Source organism: Vigna umbellata, chromosome 7, assembly GCF_029865625.1.
Source record: "Vigna umbellata cultivar VRB3 chromosome 7, Vumbellata_1.0, whole genome shotgun sequence".
NCBI lineage: Eukaryota > Viridiplantae > Streptophyta > Magnoliopsida > Fabales > Fabaceae > Vigna > Vigna umbellata.
Window position 1 is genome coordinate 37,255,355 of NC_142171.1, and position 9,082 is coordinate 37,264,436.

At 28.9% G+C, this 9,082-nt stretch overlaps 1 pseudogene; it reads right to left on the reverse strand.

Moving 5' to 3' along the window:
* Nucleotides 1-2,583: 2,583 nt before the first annotated feature.
* On the reverse strand, nucleotides 2,584-6,845 carry LOC148195888 (cyanogenic beta-glucosidase-like; annotated as a pseudogene).
* Between the last annotated feature and the right edge of the window lie 2,237 nt (nucleotides 6,846-9,082).

Genomic DNA, 9,082 nt, shown 5'->3' on the forward strand with positions numbered 1-9,082 from the left:
AAAATAATGTCAAGAGCCAATGAGTCCTTTGATGAGCAGGAAAAGAGTGTAACCATGAGTTTAATTTCCCTTTACCGCTTCCTGCAATCCAAGTTGGCTTGAACTCGAGAAGGTATAGGAAATGGGGATGAAAAAGTAAAAGGCTGAATGATTATTTGTGGGCAACATTAACATTTGTGTTCTTCTCACCTTCGGAGGTACTTGTTAATAAAGAAACATGCAGGGCTCACAAGACTGCCATGGTTTTGTTGCACTCAGTAAGTTCGATTTGGAGAGGTGAAAAGGTTTGGGTAGGAAGGATTGCCCCAGTTAATGATTCTCTCATGACATGACGATTGACGGAAGACATTACATTATATTTTTCACTTTTCATTTTCAATGTCCTTTCTTTTCTTCTAGCGATGGTGTCATTCACAACATCATTTCATTCCGGAGTTAAGTTCGTGAGAAAGATCAGGCCAAACAATCTTCGGTCGGCGTGGACTTTAATCGGCTTGTATCGTGACTAAAAAAACAAAGGGTTGTGAAAGAAATGGATAATGAAGGCCCAAATAAATGTTTAACGGTTAAATTATTTTAAGAATCATCTACAAAGTGTTGAGTCAACCGGTCTCTAAGAGTTTAACACTATGAACATCCTTTTATTGTTTGATTCTTTTTCATTCATTTCTCTATTTTCTTTCTTGTTATAGCCCCCTTCTTGAGACTTTTTTTTTCTTTTCCTTTTTTCCATAAATTTTCTCGTTGATCAAGTTGCATGCATATTTACTTTTCTGTATTNGAATGATAATGTTATAGTGTTTCAATTCTTTAATTAACACATTAAATAATTTATTTTTAACTTTCAATTAGAACACATAACATAAATGTATGTTTATGACATTTAAAATGTAAACATTTTGAGTGAGTAGTACGACGAGATAGAATCCTATGGGTGGGCAATTATAATTGTAGCTTGCCAATGTTTATGAGTTTTTTCTTTTTACTTATTATTTATGTTATGAGCATGATTTGTCGAGTATAAAATGAAAAATAAAATCATTTATATTTAATTTCTTTTTCAATAGTTTCTAAGAAAATAAAGAAGCCTTATTTTTTTTAAAATTAAGAACTTCAATTATAGAAAATCTTCTCTTAAATTTCAATTAGGATAATTTTAGATAGAAAGTTAATTTTTGACTTATAACCTAAAAAAAAGCGAAATTAAATATTTAAATTTAAAATTTATAAAATGATCATTTAATTATATACTTAGAGAATCTAACTCAATAAATATTGTCAATTTGCTTTTGTTTCTTGAATCTAGAACCCTCCTCCTATAAAAATTTCAATTTATTTTCTATAGTAACTATTTTTGTAACAAATTAGGAGTTAATTATATTTTTTCTTGTATTCAAAATGAATATCTTTTCTAAAAAAAAGGTCCATGGGTTGGCCCTGGCCCACAGGGCTTTTGAAGAAATTTTGGCCCTGTGGGCTTTTTCTATAAGGGGCTTTTTGCCCCTGTGATTTTTCTTGCCCAACCCACCTGGATTAGGGCCAAACCATGTAAGGGGGGCAAATTGACGGGTCTATGAATAAGAGTAGCTAAATTTCTCTTTCGTTGAAATTGGATGTAATGACTTCACTATGATGTAAAATTCTTGTGCAATATATCGTTGTTCGTTCATATGCTCTTTCTTGAATGTATTTTCATTATATGGAAATATAATGTTATTTGAATGTCTCTGCTTACTAGAAAGTAACTTTGAACATGGACATAGATAGAGCATCTAAGTGATTTGGGATCTAGGGATAGACTCAATAACTTAGTCATTCTTAGCATCTGATTTAATGCAAATTGTATATTAAATTGACTAAGTGATTAACACTTTGATATACGAATTTATAACTAGTTGCTAAGGAATTAGGGCCTTGATGTGAATGTTTGAATGAAATAATGATATGTTGTGCAAGGTCTTATTTTCATGTGATTCATGAAACCAGTAAATGAGTCCAATTAGATGACGTAACTCAATTCCCTTGGGAGAACAATACTTCGTATTTACTTTTACCACTTGAAACAATTTGGTATACTTGACAAAATGTTATCAAGTTTTTGGCATCGTTGTCGCGGATCAAACCTGGGTCGTCCGCGTGCATGCGAAAATACTTAGAAGTATACTATTGCATAACATTTATATAAAAATTAAATTTCGTTACTATTTGAAGAGTGACAATATTGTTTAATTATAAAAATATTATGACTTAATTGAGATAAAATAAAAATATAAAGATCAAATTAAAACTAAACAATGACACCAGACATGAGAGTAATATGTGATACTGACATAGTGACATCACATTATCTCTGTCATATGACATGATGTTACTTTAACATGTGACAAATTTTTATTTTTAAGAAAATTGAAAAAAAAATAAGTAACATGTGACACCTCTTTAATAATGTTAGTACATTATTAACGAAAAAACTAATTGTATCCACTTTTTCATATTAAGGACCAAATCGGAACCAATAAAAATACAGGACCGACTACAATTTTTTCTACAAAAATGAAACCAATGGAATCATTTAACCCTATATCTATTACATGAGCTTTGCAAGAATCCTTACTCTATCAATATTTATTCTAATAGTAGAGTGCCTTAAATATTAAGAACTAACTATATAATCTAAGACCTTTTAAGAAAGTTCTTAAACCATTTTGCAGAGAGTTTTTCATATCGTTTTAAGCCATCCTTATAATCCACAAAGTGAATTCCAAAGCGTACTGCATAACCATCATTCCATTCGAAGTTGTCCAACAATGACCATGCAAAATATCCTTTTATGTTTACGCCATCCCTAGTAAAGTCAATAAAATAAATAAATTAAATTTGCAAATAAAATAATTTTTGAGCAATAAAGAAATCATTAATTACCTAATTGCCGAATTTATATAATAGAGATGGTGATAATAGTAGTGAACTCTATGTTTATCGTAAAGGGATTTCCTTAATGATACTGTCGGTTCGTCCAATTCACTTACACCTTCAAATGAAAAGCAATATACGTTAAAAATGATAGAAGAAAATTACTTATAAGCATGCAAATAGTTAAATTAAGGCTACATATTTTAAATAATTTTGTCTAAATAATTACTTAATGAGATATTTCAAAGATAATAAAATGATGATTTGATTTAATTACCATTTTCAGTTATGTAAATCAAAGGAATGTTGTACTTTTCTTTTGTATAGAGCAACAATTCTCTAATTCCTTTAGGATAAACGTATAACCAACTAGAACCGCTCTGCAAATATAAATATGAAGTTATTCAAAACCAAATAAACCAATAATAATATGAACATAAAATTTCAAATGATTGCATACATACCGATGGACCTATTGGAACGCCATTACGAATAGCTAGCCCACAAAACAAAAAAACAAAATGTGATATTATGAAATTATAAGATATGTTATTTAAATAAGTGATAGTTAAAGTTCTACTTACATGAAAGATTGGCCTTGCAATCTGTTTCATAATTAGGTTTGGTTTTGGGTGCATCGGCAGCATAGTAAGTGGTGTAATAGTTTAATCCAAGAAAATCAAATGAACCAACAAGAAGTTTTGCTTCTTTTTAGTGAATTCTGGTAATCTTTTACCAACTAAGGAACGCATGCTCTCTGGATACTTTCCTGATGTCAATGGTTCCATGTACCTATATTTATTATTACAAAATATCAAAATTTCAGACTTTTCTTTGTTGAATAACTCCAAATTATTCACATACCTACTACCAAAATAATATAATGTAGTACAAATCCAAAACTTACAATATTTTATTCTTGAAAATAGAAGAACAATATAACACGTAATAACAACTTTAAGTAGTGTGACTCTACATAACTCAAGCTATTCCACATCAATTATAGTTATAATATAAATTTATAATATATAAATGAGTACAATCTTATATGATTGTATAAGTTTAAAATTCACTTCTTAATATAATATCATGACTATAAAGTCTATTATAACGAGATTTTTTGTTTGTCCAGCCTATTGTACAACATTATCATACCAATAATTAATGTTTTGTCCCTAAACTCAATATATATATTTCTCATTATGAAGGACATGTGTTGAAAGTTTCGAATATACGGACAATAAGACCGTTCACAGTATATAAATAAGTATAAACTTCATGTTATAAATCGATTTTACAAGGTTGAGTTAATCTTAAATTTTATATTCTAACATAATTTTATTTTTAAGAGTGGTAATATTTAAATGGAGAGTGAAGTACTTACCATCCATACATAAAGTCAAGAGCTCGTTGAGCAGCTTCTTTATCTGATGTGGTATTTGAAAATGGCTCAAACCAATGAGACACATGTGTTATGCCTATCACTCCCCTTTGAGATTCCTAAGCAAAGTGTTCCAAATGTTAAGTACAAGAGTTGTACAAAAATAATTTAACCCTTATAGCAATGCTGAAGTGTAGCTTTTGGTGAAGACTGAAAAACCTGATACTTTTTCTTGTACACTTGAACAACTGCTGCATGAGAAAGTAGTTGATAATGTGAAATTACATAAGGTTCTGTTCCTGAATCACCACCAGTGCATTCTGGATTTAACCATTGGGAACATCGACCTGGTGCAAAGCTCCCAAGTGCATAACCACCCCTACTAAAAGACCATGGCTCGTTTAAAGTAATCCAATGTTTCACCTTATCTCCAAATTCTTTGAAACAAAGTTCCGCATAGTCTTGAAAATCATTTCTGAAAATCAGTGATGGATGAATTATATTCATGGTAGTTATAATGATAATAAATTAGTGTAAAGTTAACATCAAGGAAGTAACTATTTATGGAAATTAGATTACTAAGTTATCTTACATATCATTCGTATTTTTATTTTTAGTTATGACATAAAAGATAAATTTTGTAAAACTTACACAATGAGAGGACTTAAGAAACCACCGTAGTCTTCTTGTAAAGCTTGAGGAATATCCCAGTGAAAAAGTGTCACATATGGTTGTATACCTGAAATATTAATATTTCGCATATAACCATTGTCACTTTCTTCAAAATCTATTATAAAATGTAAACTTTTTAATTAAGAAAAAAAAAGAGTAAAGAATTAATGTTGACCGTTAAGTAGCAAATGATCGATGAGGTTATGGTAATAATCGATTCCTTCGTGATTTATACCTCCACTCAGCTTTCCTTCTATTTATGATTTACAAAGATTGAAATCATTAACATTGAAATCATTAACATGAAAGGTACAAATACAATAATTACGAAAATAATTAATAATTGTTGATGAACTTTGATCTCACTTGGTAGGATTCTGGACCAAGAGATGGAGAATCTGTAAGCATCCAGATTCATATTCTTCATTATATGAATATCTTCCTGTTATATAAACAGAAAACAACATTAGAAAAATGATTAATTACTTTGAGGGAAAGTGATACTTGGTTTCATCATTGATTAAGAATTTGGACTTTACCTTATAGCGATGATACTGATCAACTGCTACGTCTCCATTACTTTTATCCTTTATTTTGTCTGAAAGTATTATACATGTATAATTAGGCTATTTTAAAACGTTACACTGAGCTCATAAAATTACTTTATAGATGGTTAGATTGTTAGAGATGAAAACATAAAAAATATTAAACTGTAAATTTTAAATTTAACTGAATCTTATAAAATTAACTTTTTACGATAAAATTTCAACTTACTTATATATTACGAAATCTTCTTATGTTTAATGAATATGAAACTCCAACAAAATATACCTGGATATTTGTGGGTGAATACATCCCACATACTTAGTCCTCTTCCATCTTCTTTTGCAGCACCTTCGTACTACAACATGAACATAAAATTATGTGAGTTTAGATTCAAATTTTAAAGGTTAACTTCTTGTTAGGAATGAATTATGAGCATTACTAACAAGTAAATTTTAACCCTAATTCAACTTTTTGCATTAACATTGAGAGATATAAAGTTGGTTTGAAGAGTTTGAAAAAAAAGAGTGAAAAAAGTTACGAGTTTAACTCTTTTTATGAACAACATACTAACAACTTACATTTATTTATAAAAGAATAACCTAATTCAACTTATAAAATTAGTTTAAATTTAATTCAATTTTATAAAATACATTTACTTTTTTATCAGCAGAATATCTATATGTGTATATATACATAAGACACTTGTGTCAACTCAGGTACAATAATTCATGATTTTACATATGTAATGTTTTTGTATGAAAAGTCCATTAAAGATAATGAGGTTTGCATATACTTTATATGGTAAGGTGATATTTGTAAATATTGTAAATTTACTTTATTTATAGTTGATATAAGATTTGTCACAAGGTTTCTGCCAATAGAATAAATAATGTCATCTTTATTTACTTTGTACAATGAATAGAATGATAAATACATCTATAACTATATGCTCTCTTTCTTCATTCAAATTTGAATAGTTATTTTTTAAACTAAGTGATAACAACACTGTGTATATATGAACTACAGGATCTTTGATCAGATGGTATTATAACATTACACGTTGGTTGCTAATTAAACTTCAAGAGATGTAGTTCCAAATCTGACTAGTTAATATTAGAAAAAAATTTCAATGTAATACAAAAATGAAACTGAAATATGTATACCTGGTAGGCTGCTGATGCTGTTCCAAAAACGAAGCCTGTTGGAAAACTACTTCGATTGAGTGAAGAAACATCGACGATAGATGCAGGACCAACAAAAGTAATTGATTGTGATGTGAGAGGAAGAGCGAAGAAGAGAAGGAGAATAAAGTGGTTGCATGCCATGTTCATTGCTGAATCTTAGATTCTGCTTACTGAAGCTATGATGTGTAATATTCCATTTTATAGAGAGAAGAAGAACATAAAGTTATAGCTAAATATAGCTTTATAAGTAATTTAGAATGAAGCTCAGCCATATACTCAAATTGTATTAGTCAATACTACTAATTTAATCTACAAAATTCAGTGCAGTTTGGAATTATTCTGGATGAAAAATAAATCTATAAATCAAATCTAAAAAACATTATAACTCACCACTCAGTCAAAGTTAGGATTTTGTTACTTTTTTTATGTAATAAAATCTAAGAAGCTCATATACAACATCTATATTAGGAAAAAATTAAGAGAAAGAGATGAAACTTACCTTATACGAATAAATAAATAAATTAATCCATCCAAATTGAATAACTATCACAAGGATTAACTCTACTGTCTTGGATTTTCAATTACACCAATAGAAAAAAAAAGTTAGAAAACTTAAAACATGATTTAGTGAGAAATTATGTATTTTAAAATAAGGAAACACTTTTGTTATAAAATTATTTATATTAAAATCTTTTATTCAAATAATTGTGTGTTAGTATTTTTAAATCATTATCTGATACAATTGACAAGGCTAATTCTTACCATAAGCATCAATTTAGTAGCAAAATCAACTACTTTTTAGCTTTTAACTTGCTTAATCCTATCTTTTATCTTAGTTTTATAAATAATTGTGTTTTGAGCTACTTTGATGTAATTTCATCTAAAATCCCTTTATTTTGTAGCTAATAATGTGCTTGGAAGAATCTCCAACAATGTAAAGAACTGAACCAACCACATAAGCAAGCAAATCTGCAGAAAAAGAGAAAAAAATGCAGTGCAGCAAAGTCAGGCTAAGGGCCCTTGGGTCAGGGGCATTGAGCGCCACCTTCACAAATTGAACAAAAGCTGATTTCTTGTGTGCTCGCGTTGAGCGACCCTTAGCAGAGGGCGTTGAGCGCCATTTTGCTGCTAGAATTTCTCGCCTAGGCACCCCCTCTAGGGGCGTAGAGCGCCACTTTCGCTGATTGACAGTTTGAGCTTATTTAAACCTAAAACACGAAGGGGTTTGGGTCTTTGGTTTTTTGGAGGCGCGATTTCACTCAGAGGAGAGCTTGAAGTGCTGTTAGGGTTTGTGGGAACACTCTCTTCTTCCTCTTTGGGTTCTTCTTTTGTAAAAATAAAATTAAATACAAAATATGTTTCAATTTTTTTTAAAATAATTTACATTTAAGGAATGAGTGAATGTTTTACTTTTTAATATCATTATTTTATTTTTTTAAATTGGTATGAAAAGATTGTGTGAATATTTTTAAATAAAGTATAAAAAACTATTTACACTCATTGAAAACTATTTTAAACATATTTTTATTCAAAAAATTTAATGGATAAAATTTGTCACTACAATACGAAGTTCAATAGAGTAATACCCATATTTTATAATTTTATTCATAGTTTTCTTAATGCATTTTTTTAATACTTTTTAAACAACTTTTTCGTGTATATATATATATATAACTTATCCTAAACGTTTAAATTTTATATGGGAACAAAATTTAAAATATGAAGAATTCAAAATATTTTATAAAATATGTGAATAATGACAAATAATAATAATAATAATAATATAATAATAATAACTAAAAATACGTAAATTAATAAATGACATCATTAACAAATCGAAAATAAATTAAATAAAAATATTGTGAATAGTAATTATGTTAAAATTTTAATATATTTATGTTAAATTTAAATAATAATTTCGTTAATATAAAAATAAGTGTATTATTAACAACTTAAAATCATAAACTCTTTCAACTTTTAAAAATAAAAAATAACGATTTATTTTAATTTGAATATTATTCTAAAATTGAAATTTATATTGGTAAATTTGAAGATTGTTGTTTTATATATATATATATATATATATATATATATATATATATATATATCACTAGTGCAGAATTGGCTTTTAACGTCTCCCCATAGACGTTCGTTCGTAAAAGCACCAACGTAAATAATTGACCGGTGGCATATTCGTAAATAAGTCAAACTCTAGACGTCCGTTGTGTGGGGGACGGACGTCTATAATGTTATAGACGTCCGTCTAAGGGGGACGGACGTTTACGAGGCTGAACAAATTAACGCTTCAACTCTCCATGTCAGCCTCTTAAACGTCCATCCTGGGGGGCATGGACGTCTATAATATTATAGACGTCCGACCCCCCAA